The sequence below is a fragment of the Chenopodium album genome, chromosome 23 (assembly GCF_948465745.1).
Source record: "Chenopodium album chromosome 23, dcCheAlbu1.1, whole genome shotgun sequence".
Taxonomy (NCBI): domain Eukaryota; kingdom Viridiplantae; phylum Streptophyta; class Magnoliopsida; order Caryophyllales; family Amaranthaceae; genus Chenopodium; species Chenopodium album.
In genome coordinates this window covers 21,463,642-21,486,054 of record NC_137856.1, presented here as the reverse complement: position 1 = coordinate 21,486,054, position 22,413 = coordinate 21,463,642, and the positions used below count along the sequence as shown (strand labels likewise).

General features: G+C 33.7%; 1 non-coding gene across 1 annotated transcript; it reads right to left on the bottom strand.

Moving 5' to 3' along the window:
* LOC145609838 (small nucleolar RNA R71) lies at window positions 1-106 on the bottom strand. Its single transcript, XR_014106120.1, has one exon. It is a non-coding gene; the product is annotated as a small nucleolar RNA R71 (small nucleolar RNA).
* Between the last annotated feature and the right edge of the window lie 22,307 nt (window positions 107-22,413).

The window sequence follows — 22,413 nt, the reverse complement described above, 5'->3', positions numbered from 1 at the left end:
AGGCTAGGGCATTAATCTAAGGATTCAAGCAAAGACCCAATGAGAATCTCTATGAAGCATGGGAGAGGTATAAGGAGTACCAAAGAGAATGTCCACATCAAGGGATTCCTACTTATCAAGTGATCCAAATTTTCTATGGAGGTTTGAGTGCTCAAGGCAAGTCATGCTTAGATGGAGGAGCCGGTGGTCCTATAATGAATAGGACGGAAGAAGAAGTAGTTGACATAATTGAGGATGTTGTGAGATACTATAGTGATTGGCAAGAAGGAGAGAGAGAGTCTACTAGCAAGAGTGGCTCAACGGTCTATTCCGTGGATCATCTCAATGCGATGAACAACTTGTAATCCCAAATTTCGAATCTAGGGAAAGAGATGACATCAATCAAAGCGAAGCTTGAGAGTGTGTCCACAAATTCTTTGAGTCTTCCCTCCCAATCCAAAGGGAGAGGTACAATCTCTAACTCTTCTCCTTTTACTTCTAATAACATGCCAAGTGGTTGTCTATTTTGTGATTCATGTGGTTCTTATGATCATGATTCTTCCATGTGTTCCCAAGCTTTTGTTGATGGATATGATGATGTTGAAAATAATGAATGTGAACATGTGAGCTTTGTGTCTAATGCTAATGGTGATCAAAAGTTTGAAGGACCTAAGAACTTTGGTTATAGGAATTCTCACCCTCAAGGTGGTTTCGATTATTATAACAATGGAGGATATAGGAACCAAGGAAACCAAGGTTTCCGAGGTAACTATAACAACCAGGGTTATAATAATCAAAACTCAAGCCATGGGTATGGTAATCAAGGCCAATCTCAAGGTTTTGGTAACCATTACCATAATGGTGGCAATAGTCAAGGCCGAGGGAATCGGAACAATAACCAAAATAGGGAAAATTTTCAAAACAACAATCAAAGGGGACCCCCTCCCAGTTTTGCTCCAAAGCCCCAAGCCAACGGTGAAACTTCTTATTCCCAACCATCATCATTTAAGTCAAATTTGGAAGAGTTGATTGATAATCAAACCAAGATCATTAACACCTATATGGAAGTAAGTGATAAGAAGTTTAACGAGATGATGACTCATAACAAAATGCTTGAGACACAAATAACCCAACTTGCAAACACTCTTAAGGATTATGCTAGTCCTTCCTCTTTGCCTTCTCAAGGAGTGGAACCTAAGCAACCCGTTTATTCCGTCACCACTACAAGTGGAAGAGTTCTTAATGAGGGAGTTTCTAGGTCCATTGAGGAAGATGAGGAGATGAGTGTTTTGAGGGAGGAAGATGAGAGGGTTGTGTCCAAAGGTGTTAGTTGTGAGGAAGAGCAAGAGAAAAAGAAGGATGATGAGAAAAAGTGTGATAAGATAAGAATTCCCGATCTACCCTATCCTCAAAAGTTTTTGAGGCACAAGATGGATGAGCAATTCGGTAAATTTCTTGAGATGCTTAAGGAGGTTCATGTTTCTATCCCTTTCACCGAAGCTATCCCACAAATGCCTAGATATTCCAAATTCCTCAAAGAAATTCTAGATGGGAAGAGAGATTGCAATGAAGTTAATTCGGTGGAAGTGGGAAAGTGTTTTAGTGCTCTAATCCATAGGGAGTTACCGGAGAAGTTGGAAGATCTGGGGAATTTTTCTATCCCTTGCAAAATCAAGAAGTTGATGTTTGAAAATGCTCTTTGTGACTTAGGTGCTAGTGTAGGTATCATGCCTTACTCGGTTTTTAAAAGACTCAATCTAGGTGAGCTTCTACCATCCAATATAACCCTTCAATTGGCTGATCGATCTATCAAGTTTCCTAAGGGGAGAGTTGAGGATGTCCAAATCAAGATAGGAGAGTTTGTTTTTCCTATTAATTTTGTGGTGTTAGAAATTGAGGAAGATGAACACATTCCTATCATCTTAGAGAGACCTTTCTTAGCCAACTTGGGAGATTTGATAGATGTGAAAGGGGGCCGCATTACTTTGAGATGTGGTAAGAAAGAAGAAAGTTTTAAGTTGAAACCAATGCATGAGTCTTTGTCTCTTGTGCAAGAAATGATGTGTGCAAGTTCCTCTCGTTCTATTGAAAATATTTGTATGATTGACTCTTCTACTAACGATGCTCTTGAGAATTTTGATGATGTTCTTTCAAGTTTTGATAGCATGAAGGTTAGTGAAGAGAAAATGATGATTCCCAAGCTCGTAGACGAGGAGGAAGTTGAGATTCCTAGTTAGTTTGAGCTTATTCCTCAAGATAAAGGGGAGGTCTCTATGATTGTGGATGTTGAAGTTCCATCTACATTGAACAACAAGGCAAAGAAGAAGGCTCGTGATTCCAAGAAGTTGAGAAAAGAAAAATGTTAATTTAAGAAGTGTTTCATGGAAGTTTCATCAAGCAACGAAGGAAGGTTGCCAAAGAATGAAGAAAATTTGTAGGATGAATTTTTCACCAAGCGAGCGTGACGAATGAGAAGGTGTTTTGCGGTATTTGTCATGATTATGTTCGATTTAAATCGAAATTTGAGGTAAAGGGGTAAGAATTTTAGTGAGATAAGTTAGGAAATTCATGCTTTGAATGTTGAAGAAAATTGATGCTTGGTGAGTTCTTGTGGTGGGTTCACGAATCTCTAGCTTTGAGCTCACTAAAATTGTATTTTGTTACTGCCAATGTTGGTGTTTATCACCATCATGATTCATGTACGCACCCAAGAGCACATCGAGAATCAAAGAAAAATAAAAAAAAAGAAGAAGAAGGGGGCTTGACTGGTGCGGGCGCGTACGGGACTGGTGCGGCCGCGCACCAGTCAGTTGCGAGCGCGCACCGCATGGGTGGCGGCGCACCAGCCTACCCGGGGAAACCCCCCGATTTCTTCTTCTTTCTTTTCTTTTTCCTTCATTTTCCCCTATCTCCTTCTCACTCATTCAAACCCTATCACCCTTATCTCTCCAAAACCGCACCTCCCACCTTCCATATTCCATCAATTCTCATCAAATTTTTTCAAATTTTCACTCCAAAACCATTGGTGGCTCTAATCTCTCTCCTCCAAGGTTGGGTAAAATTTGGGGCTTTTGTGTGTGGTCAAAAATTGGTGGCTCTAAGTTGTTTAATCTTGCTCCATATATGGTATAATCATCTTCTCTAGCTTCAATTTGCTTAATTATGTCATATATATACATGTATTGAATTTTTCTATGAGCATGATTTTTCTAGCTTCAATCTGGCTCTAAGTATGGGTTTTGTTGATTTTGATGATTGATATTGATTTTGGATGATAATTTGAGTTGTTTGTTGATTGATTTTGCATAACATTGTGTTGTTTGTTGATTTTGTAGCATTTGTGAACATTTTGGTTGGAATTTGTTGTAGTTAAATTTTGGTAGTATTGGTAGTAAGAAGCTCATTTCGGTATTGGTTGGATTTATTGTGTATTGGATTGTTGTGAAGGATTTTCTTGATTGATTGGTGATATTTGGTTGTTTGGATTGAGCTTGAATATTGGTGGAAGTGTTTTTTCTTGAATTGGTGATTCTTGGAGTTTGGGTGTTGGTATTGTGTTGATTGTTTTTGGTGAACCAAACTAGCTTCAAACATGTCTAACCTCCTCAAAAAGTTTACCAAAAAGCGCAAAATCAATGTCTCCATTGATGAACCCACTCCTAGCACCTCTACTCCTCAAAAACGACCTCCTACTCCACTTCCAAGACGACAAATCCTTGACCCCAAACAAAAAGCTCAATACCAAAGCTCAAGTATGAAAGAACCCTTAAACCCACTCGCCACTATCTCCAACGTGACATGACCAGTTTGGGGATAGATGAAGATGTTACAGTGTTGCTTTTGAACGTGAGAATGGGTTCCTTTATTGCAAATGCCTACTGCACCTACACGGAGCCAACATTGGAGTTCTTGGCTACTCTTGAGCTTGTGCCCGTGAAGGGGCAATACTGGGTGCAATTTCAACTTTTAAATGAATTCTTTGACCGCTCCTTAGAAGAGTTCAATGCGGCTTTGGATTTTGATCCACATGGAGATATTTTGGATCTTGAGCCGTACATCATTCCAGAGTATGATCAAAATGCTTGGTGGGAAGATATTTCGGGGGTTGGTGAGTTAATCACCAAGGATGCCAAGATTTCTATTGTGTACCAACCTTGTCTTTGGGTGGTACACCGGCTTTTGGGTTATGTGGTGTTCCCTAAGCAAGAGTTGGGGAAGATGAGCAAGCTAGAGCTCAAGATCTTGTGGTTCGCCACCCGTAGAGAGTATCATGGTTGGTTAAACTTGGGTTACGTGTTTTCTACCTATTGCATTTCATTGAGGAACCGGAGCATCGGTGAGATTCCTTATGGGGGTATGGTGGCGAGGCTCTTGATTCACCTTCACCTTGATCATTACTTGGCTTATTGCAAGGAAATTGGGGATGACACTACTCTCTTTTATGATCTGAAACAATAGGGGCAAGTGTAATACATCTCCAAGCACTATGAGGAAGGGAAGTATGAATGGTTAAGGGACAATAAGCATTGGTTCTTCTTTCCTAACCCCGCATTGACTTCTTTGCACCGGATTGACACCGAGAACGTGTGGCACGTTCCTAAGTCCTATCGGCGCCCCAAATTTGACTCCGATGTTGATGAGGAGGAGGAGGAAGAAGAAGAACAACAACAACAACAACAAAATCAACAACAACAACATCAACAATGTCAACAACAACAACAAGTTCCACAACAACAACAACAACAAGGGCAACAATCTACTTTTGCTAGTGCCGATTTGGAGGCACTAAGAAACCAAATGAGCGGTTTGCAAATCCGCTTGGAGGGGATGTATGATCAAGAATTTGAAAAAATCTACAACCAAATGAGAGGTATTTCTAAGATGCAACAAGGTATGTTCATACAACAACAACAATTATATGATGCGGTTAGTTATCCTTACTTTCCGCCCCAACAAGGTCCTATACCTTCTTATGGCACCCGTATTGGCCGGGACCTTCCGAGCCCGATACCGAGCGTCGTTTCTACCCGGATGAGCAAGGTAATTACGATTACAAGGCTCCCGGAGGGTGTTGTAGGATTTTATAGGTACTACGCAGCGAAAATAAACATGAATCATATTCATACAGTACCTAATCCAAGTATCTAATGCATAACACATAAAGAACAAATAATTGTACTTTTGAAGCGTGATTCCACGTGCGATCAAGCAAGAACAGGGGGAGATAAAGAACCTCAAGCGTGATTCCTCTACTTGGTCCACGGGCACAGATTAAGACCTCCACTAATGCTAGTTAGTTGCAATTGAACCTTCAATTGACCTTCTACGGAGAGGAGAGACATACTAACCAAGAACCACCACGATAACCACCACACGCGCCACCAAGGGGTGGCCGTCCGTACGGACGTGAGGGGAGGATGAGGGCCGTAAGTTGGAGAGAGGATTAGGGTTTTGGGATTGGTTGCCTTGATGTCAAAATTCATTGTGTGTGAATTATGACTGCTTTCTCAAACCCTAGGCATGGATCTTATTTATAGATCTCATCTCTAAATAAGAGCCCATGTCAAAAGCCCAAAACCTAATTCCAATCCAACTATGCCAGCCCAATCCAATTCATGATTAGTAAATTGCTCATGAGGCCCATTAATGGGCCTCTAACTTGCTTAACCCAATATCCTTGTGTGTGACCAATATAGGATCCATTCTAAAAGGCTTTGGACCATTTTACTAGCCCAAAGATCATCTCTCATAGTCTAGCAACAGAGGATGACGCCCCAATAGAATGAACTTATTATCTCCATAATAGTGATCCTTGATATATCTAGTAATTGCACTTATCGAAGACATAATTCCTTCAATCTCTCACTTGTCTGAGACAAGTGCGCAATATTCAAATTCCTTAAGTCAATGTGTGTCGATTTGATAATATGATTGCATCTTATGTCGTGATCATATTAATCTACAAATCTTTTCTTGAAATTTGAGTTAGAGTTACAAAACAAATGGTTACTATGTAACACATTTGAGCACAGCCATGCATTTTCAGAATTCTCCCTCTTCAAGGGGCCAAGACACATTCCTAATTAAATAGGTAGACTCAATCCAATCTTATGGCAACCAAAGCTCCCACTCAACTTCTGAAATAACCAGGAAACACCCTTTATAATCTCCAGTTACGGGCAGACGTTTGAATATACCACAGTTATAACATCCATTGAATGAGATCAATGTTCCACTCATGTCAAAGGAATCCACTAATAAGTCCGGAAGCTCTATACTTGAACTTCATAGTAGGTCTATAGTTCGATCATGCATCATTCATGCATATCCATGTAATTGACCGAGCATCACTACGCTCCTATAGCCCATGAAACTGCGCTATCCAATCAATCTTAACATGCTAGTCCAAATTGAAATCATTTATGTCCACTTTAATGATTCCGAACTAGGAACTTAAATAATATATGAATTTAGTTCACCTGTTGGGTTTCATTCAAAAGGTCATCAACCTAGTGAGCCCATCAATTCATAATTATTTTGGACATTTTATTTAATCTTGAAACCACGATTAAATAAGATTGAAACTTTGTTTCAATTGATAAACATAATTCTGCAAGCTAATGTATTTACTTTTTTAATATGCTTTCTCAAAACATACACAACTAAAATTACATAACTTGCTTCAATCCAAAAACCTTAGTATGACTCTCATACCTTGGTCATGGAAGGGGTTCAATAAGTAGAGTTCATGAGACATTCTCATAAACATGAATTTTGCAATTTCTAAATTTTATAATCATTTTCATCTCCATACACTAAGAATTTTCGTTCGCCCTTTCGCAAGGAACTTTGGAATTTCTAATTTGTATTCCAACGTTACATTGAATTTCGATTGAAATCTATCATCACTTGTTCTTTAAAACACGTAAATCAAATAGACGAGTATAGTCCATGGCATGCATGATGCATCCTTTGCGAATTGCATAAGGATCATCACTCAAAGTCTTTATTTCATCAACCTTTCTCAAGGCATTGAATCATTAAGCAACGTGCCATGTCACATGGGATTGAAACTCTTTTCAATATAATGTTGAACCTTATAAGAATCTTATCAATATAAGCTTCTTCACCAAAACTCAAACATCTTTCGAGACCTATCTATATAGATCTTGAATCCCAAATGTACTCATCTTCTTCTTCAAGATTTTCATACAAAATGCATTACCCACCACTTGACTTTTCAAGCAATGAATAATTGCTCTTTATACTAGACCAAGAAGACTTCATAACTCCCACTAAACATCTTGTACATACAAGACCTTTTCTTCATTTTACGAGAACATCAAACGATTTGATTAACTCACAAAATTAAGAACATTAACTCCCTGATGCTAACTTCAATCCATTATGGATCTTTTATGCATCCTTAGGATTATTGGATCTTCAAACTTTTGATTGTATCATATACAAATCTTATTTCATGAACAATTTCAAGAAAGCGTTTTGAAATCCATCTACCAAATCTTATAAGGTAGAAATCACTAAAGTATCTTTAATAGATCTTTGCAACACGACTAATGTAAAGGTTTCATCGTAATCATAGTCATACTATGAATTAGTTGAATCCTTTAACAAGTCTTTGCTTTAGTTAGAAAAAATTTTTCTTTCTTGTCTGCTTTTCTTATATTGGGTTTCACCCAACTTAGGCAAATTATTCAAGTGTCATACGCTTGCTTACAGACTTAGAATCTATTTCAGATTTCATGGTTTTAAACCACTTGGAGTCATAACTTGTCAAATCATCTTTATTACTTGCATAATCATCATGTTCCAAAACAAATGTTTTAGAACTCTTAGTCAATATGAAATCATATTTCTTTGGCTAAGTTTTACGTATGCTAGTCATCATTGTGGGTTTTTATGCAACAATTGAAACTCATACAACAACTTTGTTTAGTTTTCAATGAGAAACGACAATAGAGGATTTGCACTTGGAATGTACTACCTTCGACACATGGTTATTAATCCCATTACACTTAATGAGACCACGCGTTGTCATTTGTAACATGAGGTGAATCATGCTCATATTGTTACTTTTATTCGATTACTTCTTGAATTTCTTCAAGATTTTCGAAATCACTATTCTTGAACTCTTTCAAGGCTCTCGAACTTTTCGAGATTCTTATACTCCCACTTGCCTTTTGAGGAGGCATATTTAGCATAGGGTGAACCAACCATGGTTTGAACCACGTTTGTTTGTTGCTTTTCTTGAACTCTTTTGAGATTTACACTACTCCCACTTGACCTTTTGGAACAATTTCCATAAGGACACCTACTTGAGCAACAAACATTTTGTGCTAAGTATGATTTGTGTAGTAGTACCCCGTGCTATGTATAGGAATAGAACGTGCATTAAACGTTTTAATACAACTTTTATTCCTTACTTTATAGAAAGATTTAATAAGAACTTTTCTTACCCATATCACATATGAAGCCTTTGCTACATTCTGATTTGACCTATGTAATTTTTGTTTAGTTTTGTAGCTTATCTTAAAAGTATATCCCTTGAACAATGGTTGGAAGATAGGTAATTTACATCCATTAAAGTATATCTCATATAGGCTGATAGCTCCCTTCATAAACACTTCACAAGGTTTTCTTTCGGAGTTTGTTGTAAAACGATTTTATAACTCTTGGATGTTTATCAAGGTTTTGGCTTAAATTCACACTATTACGATCATATCGCAATACTTTAAATGTGTAGCCAAGTATATGTCTTGACTTAAATTTTCACAATTTCAATCATATTGTAATGTAATCATTATCTTGTCAAGTTGATACTGAACTTCATACTGGAGATTTTGAACTTTTCAAAATATTCATTCTTATGCTTCAACTAAGCACAAGTAGTGATTGTATCACAAATGAAGTTTCATTGTCTGTCTCTAGCCTTTGAACCTTTGGTTTTCTTACATCGATATGTATTCTACCTTGAGTTCTCATCATCATTTCTCTAAATGGTGACTTGGTCAAAATTTCAAATTAGAATGATAATTACATATATCAATGAATTCATAATCCAATGATATTGAAAGTCCATCCCTTTGGATCTTCCGCATGCAATTTTCATTTTCATTTGAATTAATTGAATTAATTGACATATTAGAGACAATTTATATATATATAGAAATGGTTTAATTATTTCTATCATATAGAATTTTAAACCTATTTAGCAATTCAAAACATATTATGACTCAATGAAGCATGGAATAACATTTATTCCACATTTTTGAATCTTCGATGTTTAGTCATTACTAACATCGAATGGTGTTTTGATAATGGCAAGAATGAATAACATTTATTTAATTCAAGCCAATTATTAGTGGTGAAAAACTGGTTCTACTTGTAAAGTTGCAACTTTTGCTTCCAAACTTGTAGATTCTACTTGTGAAGTAGCAACATTTGCTTTTAAACTTGTGGATTTATTTCTCCTTTAGCCATAACTTCTTCCTTTAGTTCAATCACATTGTGCAATGAGTGAACTAAACAAGACATCATATGTCCAAGAAGTAGCAATATGCTAAATCAATTTCTATAATATAATTCTTAAATTGGAACATTTTCATTCTTTTACCTTCCAACTATATGAGGTAGTTTCTAATCAATTGGAATTGGTCCATTTAATTTGAAACATTTGTTGTTCATAACAACTTTTAGCATGTAAGTAGTTCTAGGTTTGAGAAGTAGCAACTTGTTTGCATTTCTTGGCCTATAACTTCTTAATGCAATCCTTATATATTCCTAAACCTTTCCCTTTGTGTCACTTAGAACATTTCTATCTCTTAGGTTCAAAATGATACTTTGCTCAACTACTTTAAGCAGTTTTCATGATTCTGCTAAGTCTATTCTATCATTATTTATATTTGAGTTTAATCAAGTATTAAACTCTATATAAAGTAGATGAAGAATACTGTTATTTGATCAACTTTTGATCATAGAGATTTCCAATCACTTTCTTATATTCAATCATATTGAAGATAAGAGTTTTTATTGGACTTGTACACTTGTCTTTTGAGGGATTGTACCTCTCATCTCATTATATCCCTTGAAACATTTTTCAAAATGAAGATGTGTTGGTATTTTACTCAAACATTTTGAATAAAACCAACCTTAGACATGTGACATGAATTTCTAAAACTTGTCTTTTAGAACAATCTTAGCAAAATTGGAATATAGGTTTATGGATTATTTTTTAAACTTTTTGAGAACGTTTCTCAACTTTATTTTCAATCGAGGAGATTATATATAATAATAAAATTAGAACATGTTACTTACAAGTAAACGCAAAATTCAATTATGTTTATTAAAATTTAAAGTACCATAAGCGAATTAAATTGGTAACTTTAAAACACTTTATTCAATTTAAGTGATCCCAACTTGAATTAAGTGATTCCAAGATCCTTTATTTGTGCAATAATTAACCAGAGTGAGGCCCTGCAATCAACCATTACATTGTCAAGGTGAGTAAACTCTTTACTGATTACAACTCTTGTAATTCTTGGTTGAATAATTAACCATCGCATGTTTAATTATTACTCTTAGCTTCAAGGTTCTAAACGCTTTAGGTAACCTTGTTGAATATAACCAATTAAAAGTGTAGATATGCGGTCCTACCCCCACTTCCCCAAGATATATTATGATGCTCTACTGAGGGCCGACCCATCATAAACGATCAAGGTTTTCGTCGGGTTCTTTATTGGAAAAGCTGCATCAATATTACTGGGATCTAGATTTATTATGTTGTGATTAAATAGTGAACTCTAGCGCATCATCACAAAACATCAATAAAATATAACATGCATAAAATACTGAATGCATAAATAAGACATAGCATGACCCCTAATCCTAAGAAAACTAATAAAGTAAATGCTCCCACTTGAATCATCATGGATCGCATCCACCTTGCTCCTTTGGGCCTTCACTTCATGGGCTTCTTGGATTAACTGCAACCTGTAATTCTACTCTATTCTATCTACTACTTAAATAAAATAAAATAAAATTACAAAATACTTTATCGGTTCGTAGACCGTACTAAGATTACAAAAATACATCACGATGCGCAGATCGTATTTAGCAATCTACTGAGCCATACTAGTCATTATATAGCAATAAACAACATCATATATTATAAAATTGCCACATAATAAATCACTCATCATGCTTTCCTAAACTACAACATCGAATGTTCACAATTAAGGAAACATGGCATCTAAATATCTCATATTTTAATTAAGTAATTAGATAATATCATATATTATTCATGATCATCACTAAAATATCATATATTCTAAATAAGTCATGAGATAGAATCAAATCTTATTTTAATCTTAAAAGATAAATCATATTTATCCTTAAAGATTATCCTAACAAAGTTAGGAAATTCTATCCTAATTACTAGCCAATCACAATATTTTAAATCAATTATATCCAAAAATAATTATAGGATAATCACATTATTTAAATCAATTATTATCCTTTTGGAATATGCTCAGAATATCCTAATCATTCTTATCCAAAATTAACCACTTTAATTATCGATAATTATCAAAATAACAACTTTAAATATGGATAATATCAAATATAAAAACTTTTGAATATTTGATTTTATCCTAAAATAAAAGATTTTATCCAAATAAAACCAATTTTATCTTTTAAAATAAAAGATCATATTTTCAAAATATTTTAACTTATCCAAAATAAAACTGATTTTATCCCAAAATAATTCATAATTATCTTGAAATAAATTTTCAAAAACTGATTTTTTATTTTTAAAAAATATGAGCCAGCCACCATGGTATGGCTAGCCGAAGCTAGCCACGGTGGCCGTACACCGTGAGGTGTACGCTGCTATAGGCAGCGACGCACAGCAGCAGCAGTTCCGCGCAACTGTTGCACGGTGCTGCTGTTGCTGCACCTTTCTGATCCACCTGCTGCCCCTCCTCGCCCCTCCCTCCGGACCACCTGGTGCGGCAGTCGCCGTGGCAGCGCCACCCAGCCGCGGCTGCCGTACCTTAAATCCTTCCCTTTTTTTTGTTTCAATTTTAATCAACAACTTTTGTTAAATAAAATTCATGTGGTCCATGATAAATTAAAACATAACTTTTTTGCTAATTCATCCAATTAAAATTAAATTCACAATCTAATTTTAAAATCTAGGGTTCTTCATGAAAATAATCCCCAATTTAATTTAACTTTTAAATCAAATCATTGATCAAGCAAAATTCACAATTTATACATAAAATCAACTAGATTAAATTCATGAATACGTAACTATCGAATTAATTCAAAATCAAAACACAAATTTCACAAATTACGGTTCATGGTTTCGAAATTTTCGAAAAATAGTGTTAAGGTTCGAAAAATATTCGAGCATAATAGGGCAAAAATCGAATCTGTTCATGGCTATTTTGAGCATTATTAAATAACATTTAATCAATTCCAAGAGTTAAATCACATTTAATATAATAATTGAACCATAATTAATTGTTCTCCCTCCTAATTGAATTAAAATTGTGGACTATCAAAGAATTATAGTCAATATGCGTAAATGCAATAGGCTAACTGATACCACTGTAGGAGTTTATACGTACTACGCAGCAGAAATAAACATGAATCATATTCATACAGTACCTAATCCAAGGATCTAATGCATAACACATAAAGAACAAATAATTGTACCTTTGAAGCGTGATTCCACATGCGATCGAGCAAGAACAAGGGGAGATAAAGAACCTCAAACGTGATTCCTCTACTTGGTCCACGGGCACAGATTAAGACCTCCACTAATGCTAGTTAGTTGCAATTGAACCTTCAATTGACCTTCTACGGAGAGGAGAGACATACTAACCAAGAACCACCACGATAACCACCACACGCGCCACCAAGGGGTGGCCGGCCGTACGGACGTGAGGGGAGGATGAGGGCCGTAAGTTGGAGAGAGGATTAGGGTTTTGGGATTGGTTGCCTTGATGTCTAAATTCACTGTGTGTGAATTATGACTGCTTTCTCAAACCCTAGGCATGGATCTTATTTATAGATCTCATCTCTAAATAAGAGCCCGTGTCAAAAGCCCAAAACCTAATTCCAAACCAACTATGCCAGCCCAATCCAATTCATGATTAGTAAATTGCTCATGAGGCCCATTAATGGGCCTCTAACTTGCTTAACCCAATACCCTTGTGTGTGACCAATATAGGATCCATTCTAAAGGGCTTTGGACCATTTGACTAGCCCAAAGATCATCTCTCATAGTCTAGCAACAGAGGATGACGCCCCAATAGAATGAACTTATTATCTCCATAATAGTGATCCTTGATATATCTAGTAATTGCACTTATCAAAGACATAATTCCTTAAGGTGTGACTATAGGGGTGATCCTAACTACCCCTATGTGCACCCTAACCACCCACTCGAGCTTTCTTTGCCCGAGAACTTCACTCCTCTTGCCCCTTGGCAACAAGATAACTTCAAGGGGCATTATGGGTGGCCCGATGGTTTCACCGGAGGTTGGGAGCCTTATCCACCCCCAACCTTCGATGACCACATGGGCAACAATGACCTTAATGCGGCCGAGCCGAGTGGTAGTGGTCATTAGTTCCCTAGCTTTTTGTGGTTTTTGCCTCCATCCCTTATGTTTATGTGCTTGCTTTGTATTGTTAGGATGTTGAGATGTATCATTGTTTAGCTTGGGGGAACTAATTTCATGACTCGGTAGCCAATACTTGTTGTTGTGTACATACTTGTTTGCTTGTTTGATCTTTATGCTCTTCTTGTTTGGTTAGCTTTATTTTCTTGATCTTTTGTTCTCTTGATGCATGATTGCTTGCCTGGTGTGCTTGGTTTGATGTTGTTGTTGTTATAATTTGATTATGATGATGTTGTTGTGTTTTCGCTCCCTTAATCCAAATCCCTTTGATACAAAAACCCTTTAATCCAAATCCTTTGAATCCAAATCTTGTAGGTTTGTTTAGTTTTCTAGTTAGGTAGTTGCTTTTTTGTTTTCTTAGCTTTTCTTTCTTTTTATTCTTTTATTCTTTGATAGTTTAGTTCTTGTTCTGATTAGTTGTTTATAGTTTTTGATTAGCTTAGTTTCCCTTTATTTGGTACTTTCTTTTATTTGTTTTGAAGTTACTAACCTTTTTCTTTGTTTATAGCTTCTTTTATTTTTCCTTTTCTCACTTTGCTTTTTGAAGATGCTTTCGGTCTTGGAACGCAACGAAGGTGGTTTCTAAATTGCTCTCGTTTATTTTGCTAAGCATGGATAGCCCGGTGAGACATTTCTAATTTTTCTCTTTATTTTTCTTTGGTTGCATAGATTAGGATTAGTTTAGGGGAAGTTGAATGGTTCGAGGATGAATGCTTGTTAACACGTAATGTGTTTGGGATCGATGACGATGTTGTCATTCGATCACTTGTTTGTCGATTGGGATATATGTGTTTAACTTGCTTTCTAGTCCTTTTCTCTTTTTCTCCTATTTTCCTTTATCTATGTTTCCTTTTCTTTTCTTTTATTTTTCTTTTCTTTTATTTTTCTCTTCCTTTATTTTCTTTTATTTTCTTTCTTGTTTGTGGTTTAATTTTGAGGCTTATTTTTCATTTTTGTTTCTTTATGAGTTGGACTTTGTACATTGGACTTTGTCTTTTGCATGTTTTTCTTCCTAAGTGGTAAAGGTATGCACGATTTGAGACTATGTTTGGTTGAATCTAGGATAGGTGTATGCTAGGGTAGTTGGTTTGAACTAGGAGGATCATGAAGCCGGATTCTACTTGTTTGTGGCATGCTTGGTAGTTGCTCCCTATAGTCAATTTGACACCACTAGTGAGTTTTTGCTACATCCATGTGAGGTTCAACCACTAGTGAGTTTTTGCTACATCCATGTGAGTTTTTTTCAAGGCTTCAACCTATTTTGTATGAGCGGCGTGGATCCTTAACTATGCAAACCTAATCTATAAAGCTTGATATATGATTCTTAAACCCGAGACCGAGCTATCTAGGGAGGACAAAGGCACATTTTTCGGGGTGGTATTTTTCAATTTTAGGATAGTTTGTTTCATCTTTATTTTTGGGTTTACATTTGCCTTCTTGCAACCATTTGAGCCTTTTCCCTTCTTTTCAAGCCACATCTTTAGTTCTTTGGCCTTTTGTTTCATTTTCTTTCTTTTCTTGGTTTTTGTGAAGCAAATTGATCATATTTGATGGAGTTTGTGGTGGAGAAGTTGGATGTTTGGTTTTTATGAGTGCACTGCAATCCTATCCCATGGTGTTTAGAACACCTTAAGTGCACTTAGGCACCACATTTCATTTTATTCTTGTGTACAAAGACACTCAATTCCCAATGCTTATGATGAGTGACATTTATGGCACTCATTTGATCTCTTTTAGGATGATTTTCATTTCATTTTGTAGCTCTTTTCCTTAGTTTTTTCTTAGTTTTGCTCTTTATTTTGTTACTTTGTGCTTTTCATAGTTAGTTTCTTTATTTTGTGCATTTCTTTGTTTATTCGTTGTTTTTCTCTATTATTTGTTTGTTTTCGTTTGTTTTTAGGTTATGATCGAGCTTCCAAATATTTTCGAGCTTCCCTTCTTGGAGGTGCGTGGTGCTGATTGTGGCTACTGTGGTGGTGCGTCTGCGAGTAATGAAGGGAGCAGGGTGGTTCTTGGAGTTGTTGTTGATTGTGGTTGCTGTGGTGGCACTAAGGGAGTAAGATTGTGAGTGAGGGAGATGCGAGGGTGGTTCACTGCTGTTGTTAGTTGGGTGGTGATGGTAGGGGTGTGAATAAAACAAGGGAGGGGAGAGGTGGTGGTGGTAGTGTGGTGGGTTAATTTTTATTAATTAATATTTTTTAATAAAAAAATAAAAGTTAATTAAACAATTTTAATTAAAATTTAATTTTTATTAATTTTAAATCAATTACATGATGACACGTATCATGGTAACTTGGTTAACTGATAACAAGTCTTTTCTCCTATTTAAATTCAAAAACTGTAATATTAATGTATAATTGAAAGGTTGTATTATTAAAAAGGAAACGGACAAAGGTTATATTATTATTTGCAATTTTTTCATAAATAAATATCTCTTTTTGGAGATTCCTTTTCCTATATTTTATTATTATTATATTCATTTTATTGATTTAATAAATTTATCTTTTTCAATATTTTAATTTAATTTATTTCCATTAAAACAATTTAATTCATGGATTTTAAGGCATGTTCTCTTTTGCTTAATTTCAGTTTTGTTCAGTTTAGCTTAGTTCAGTTCAGTTTATTTCTTAATTTCCTTCTCTTAAAAACAATTTAGTTCAGCTCAGTCAGTTCAGTTAAGTTCAGTTCAGCTCAATTTAGTTTAGTTTAGCTCAGCTCAGTAAATCAGAATAGGCTCTTAATCTATGTGGTATTAAAATTTTAGATGTATCAAATCTAATTCTTTACTTTTATCTAGATGACGTTATGATTTTTTAATTCTAAAATAAAATATAATTTCTTATTGGTCTAAATAATTATATTCCTTACGTGGTATAGGGAATATTTCAACACTCAATTTTGAGCCCCACTGTGATTATGCATTTAATCTTTTTAGCGTCCAAAGGGAAAGAAGCTAGAGAAAAAGAGTTGCCAACAAGTTTTAGGAGCTTGTAAACCGTTCAAGGGTGTGAAGGTTACACCCCATTGACGATCACAGAGATCGCTAACTCCATAGTGGTCCGGAACCATGACAGGATATTTAGGGATAATGGTACGAATCCAACCTAAAAGATATTGAACCCGCTCTAAATAGGCCTTTGCTTTATTCTTATCATATTAATGTGCGCTTTCCGATCAACATACATTCAATAAATTAATCCTAAGCATATTTAATCTACGTTGATTGATTAATAATGCAAATAAATCTATTATTGGCGATCACTTGAATTAAAATCATATTAGCCAAAATCAAATTATTAATTATCTTATTAGGCGTGATTTCAAGTATAAATTCCCTTTAAACCTGCAGAAAAGCGTACGTGATCAAGCAATAATAATAAATCATGAATAATCAAGCAACATAATTATTGGCACAACAATCATCATCATCATCATAATATCCGCAAAGCATAGTATTAGCAAGATCCTAGGCCTGATACTATATGGATTAATAACAAAATCCTAGCAGCATGTCACTAAATAAAAATCAAAGCTTTAATCCTAACATGATACGAGTACTAGAAACATAATAAAAGAATCCTATCATGATACTAAGAATTAAAATATTATTATAAGCATGCTTTATAAAGGAATAGAGCAATTAAATTACTCACTTTGAAGCCTCATACCTCTTTCTATTAACATAATACACAGGTTAGTAAACTTCAATAAAATATATTAAATCAAACAATAATTCAAATGATAATTGAAATATGAATTTGGGACCAAACCCTCATAACTATCAACCTTTTACGTCGAGGTGTTACGCAATTTCTAGCTTGGCTAAGTGTATTAGAGTCTCGCAAGGGACGTATGGTGTTTATGTATTTAGGCTAGGCTAAGAAAGAAAAGAAGCTTAAAGCTTAGAGATAGAAAGAGATGATGATTGTTGGTGATCAAGGTTGTTGATGATTGAAAAAGGGGTGATATGACCTCTATTTATAAGGAAAAAAAGGGTTGAAGGATTTGAAAATACGAATTCGAATAGGAATAAAACTCCTTCGATGAACAATAGTTTTTGCTGCTTTTGTTTTTATCATAACTTTTGATCTAGAAATTGGAATAAGACAAATAATATATCTTTGGAAAGCTCTTGAATTCTACTTTCCAACCTAATTAAAGTTAGATTAAAAGATTTTGTAGAATAAAAGATATGGCCAAAATAATGGGACGATGTCAGTGTTGGATAAAGTTTGTATTTCTTTCATATCTTTTTCGTTTCAAATCAGAATTGGTATTATAATATATCATTGGAAATATAATTTCAAGGGCTATTCAACCATATAAGATTTGGATAAAAATTATGAGGCACAAAAATAATACTTCTCCATTTTTTTAGTTGACACTGTTTAACTTTTACACTATTCACACAACATGCTTTGACTTGCTTGAGTGGTTTAATGATACTAAAACATATTCATGTGGGATCTTGTTTGAATCGGTTCAATATATATTTTATTAATATCCACTTTTTATAATTTTACAATGTTGATAATTAGAGATATTTATCGTTAAAAACATGTGTTGGCAAGCGTGAAAAGAGAAAGGTGTCAACTAAAAAAAGCAGAGGAAGTATTTGATTGTATTTGAACGTCTTTAAATTTGAACGGGATTAGGATTCTCAAAAAGAGAAGTTTTATTCAATTTCAAACTCTTTGATCTTTTTCGAAAAGGATAGATTAGAATCTTCTAGATACTTCTAGAAGTTCCTAATGAATTCTAATGGATATAGGATTGAAAATAACCTTCTAGAAGATTTTAGAAACTAATAATAAATCCTAATAGATTTAGGTTTGAAAACAACCTTCTAGAGGATTCTAATAATAAATTCTAATTGGTTTAGGAATTGGGTTAAGGTTAATGGACCCTCCACATGATCATTAGGTCGTAGGTAAGACCTGGTTTGGGCCCAATTTAATATTTGGCCATAACCAATTCCTAATGCCTAGGTGAGCAAAAATTTCGGGTACCCGGAAAAGGAATTGGAACCGGTTAGGAACCAGTGGGTCCGGAGCCGGAATTGGACCCGTTGGTTCCAATTCTAGGTAATAAATTTAAGAACCGGTTGCAATCGGTTCCAATTACAATTCTTGATTTCTGGGACCTGGAACCGGTTGGGTACCCAGTTACCCAACACATGATACACTAAGTAAGTTTTTTCAATATAAAATTATGTTAAATGTATGTAATTAGTAAAATAAAAAATATTGTTAATACCTAACATTAATAAAATATCTTAATGCACATATAAATACAAGTGTTAAACGCTAAAAATTAAAATAAACTTAAACAAGTATTATAATTTATATTATATTTTAATAATTATTTACGTAAGTGGGTACCCGGAACCGGAACCGGTACCTGATGGTTCCAATTCCAAGTCCTAAAGTTTAGGACCCGGTTTTAACCAATTCCGGGTCCGGGTCCTAAAATTTTGACCGGGTACCCGGTTTGCTCACCCCTACCTATAACCCCCTCTAGGCAATGCTACCTACTCCCCCCTATCACAATTACCAGAATAGCCCTAACCCCACCCCACTAACCGCACTACTTAGAACACTTACCTTCCTGTAGTTAATTCCCCATTTATCTTCAACGCCATTTTCTCACTCTTTAAATACTCAAAACCGCTACAATTCAGGAAAAAAATCTTTAGAAACGCTATAATTAATAATCAAGAATAATGTCTTTTTAAGGGATGAAATTACAATGTCGAAAAAAAAATTCACCAAAGAAACAGCGAAAATAAAAATCGTAATTTTTTTTTGTTCATTTTTATAATTATACCCTAACTTACAAATTTTTGTTAATCATTGATAATTTTATTGTAAAATTGCTAAATATTTTTCAATAACATGTATAATAAAGTATTAATTTGTTTAACTTGTTTTGTTGACTATTTGAAGGAATGAGTTCTAGAGAGTCCTAAAGTGGATTCTAGATCAACAGTTTTATATATATATACATACATATAATATGTATGTACATACACATATATATATATATATATATATATATATATATATATATATATATATATATATATATATATATATATATATTTTAAACATGTTTACATACAATTTACTAATTTCTGAAAAATTAAAATATATTTAAATTCGTAAAAACAAAGATGAAGATGATATTCCTATTCTCTCTCTATTTTCTCTCTCTAATTATATTTAGTTCGTAGTGAAAATACCTCTTTTATGAATGTTCATTTTCATTTACATAAATGTTGATTGATGTAGTACATATGCATGGTTCATATTACATGAAACTTCGGAGTATAATTTGTGAGAGTTAAAAATTCCAAAGTTGCATGTAATATGAACCATGGTTAATATCAAATTTTTATATATATTTATTATCGTACAAAAAGATGTTTGTTTGACTTTTAATAATACTTGTTCATTTTCATATTGAAAAATGTTCATTTATATTTTAATGCTCGTTCATTATCATATTTATTTAGCTATACATGTTCATTTTATAATAATGTGTTTATATATGTATTTGTAAATGTTTATTAAGTTTTATTATAATAAACTTCATCTCTTATTACGCATAATAATTATTTAAGAATGTTGAAGACAACGATGTCTGTATTGAAATATGATATATACCAAAGAAAATAAACAAGGCATATTTGTAAGGCTTGAAAAGAGTATAACCTGGCAACAAGAAAGTCATACCAGTACCATTTATTTACTTCTATAAGTATAAGAATGATGTATATGTACATTTAGAAATTTACGAACTATTACGTGTATAAGTATACGAACTTGTTATATTTGTATTTGAAGTTTATTTTCTTAGTAATAAATGTTGATTTTCATATTTATAAATTTCCATTTTCATATACATGCTCATTTTTATTTTGATAATGTTTATTTAAATTATATTAAAGATATTCATTCAAGTTTTAATAATTGTTCATTTTATATAATGTAAAATGTTTTTTTGAATATTAACACTACAATTTAAAAGAGACAATGTTCATTTTAATGGACAAACTTTACATTTCGAAATTGAAGCTAAAGAAAAGCTTAGTTCTAATTTATGAATTCACTCATATATTGGTAGATGATTCAAAAAATCTTAAGCATATGTGGTACGATTATCGCGTGTCTACCAAAAATAAACCTAACTAAAACCTCCTAAAATGTAGTAGGGTAAGCTAAGGTCGATCCCATAGAGAATTGGATTATCAAATTATTACTTGTGTAAGTTAGAAACCCCTGTTTTGAAGAAATAATGATATGATCTAATAAATAAACTACTAACTAGATAACAAATAAAGCACGGAGAAATACACTAGTAAAAATTGAAATACGATAATATCAAGAATAATGAAATAGGGAATTGGGAAATGTGTTATAGCATTGGATATCAATTATTGCTCATCGAATTATACGAATTACGTTTATATCTTAATGTTAACCAATGAACACAAACAAGCATTCAAAACTTCTCTTAATTGCAAATACACCAAACAAGCTGTCGGAATATTGTATAACTAACTAATAATCTAGAACAAGTTCTCTAGACTCGATTAATTAGCCGCATTATTAACAAGGAAGTAGTTAACTTAAGCCACAAATCTCACAAGCTCGGACTTGTGCAACTCAAAGGGTTGATAATCTTAGGTATTACGAAGAGTTTTAGTCACCAATCAAATATGTAATCACTACTAATGGTATTAACCAGAACAATAACGGATCACAAGTTAATACTCTAGCAATTAAACTAGCAAATTACACTAAAGATGGCCGGTCTAAAATATAATCTACCAGTTCATAATAATCAAACGAAATCATCAATCCAATCAAGACATAAACATAATACCCAATAATTTCTGATATTGGATTGATTAATGTTCAATTACATTTAATTTAATGTTCATATATGTAATAACTACTGTTTAATTTAATAATATGGCGTTTTCATTAACAAATTGACCATGTTAGAAAAATAAGGATATAATACACTATCCAAGTAATACAATTTGAAGAAAACACTCAGTCTAAGGATAATAGAAGAGCAGCAAGAAGATTCTCAAAAGCATAATATTCAATGTTCACCTATGCATAGATATATTTTCATATTTGGGAGATAAATATTATTGTCTATAATATTTGTTACAAAATTACTTATCTATGTTTTATTTTTAAGTATTTACCTTTAAATTTTGATAGATTTTATGCTTTTAAAGAATGAAATTTTTTTATGATATTTAATAATTGTGTGTTTTATATTAAGTGTTAACTTTGTTAATTTTGTACAATGAAAAAATCAAATATAGAAACATTAAAGTTCAATAATGCATGAATTCCTACTTGACCATTACCTGAACTTTTTAAAATATTCATTACCATAAGGAAATATAATCATTATCAAAATCATACTTCCTCCGTTTTTTTTAGTTGACACCGTTTGACTTTTCCACTATTCACACAACACACTTTGAGTTGCTTTTGTGGTTTATAGATACGGTGAAACATAAATATGTGGGATCTTCTTTAAATCAGTTCAATGTATATTTTATTAATATCCACTTTTTATAATTTTACAATGTTGATAATTAGAGATATTAATCGTTAAAACATGTGTGGGCAAGCGTGAAAATAGAAAGGTGTGAACTAAAAAAACAGAGGAAGTATATGTTTATTGATGTGTGTCATAAATG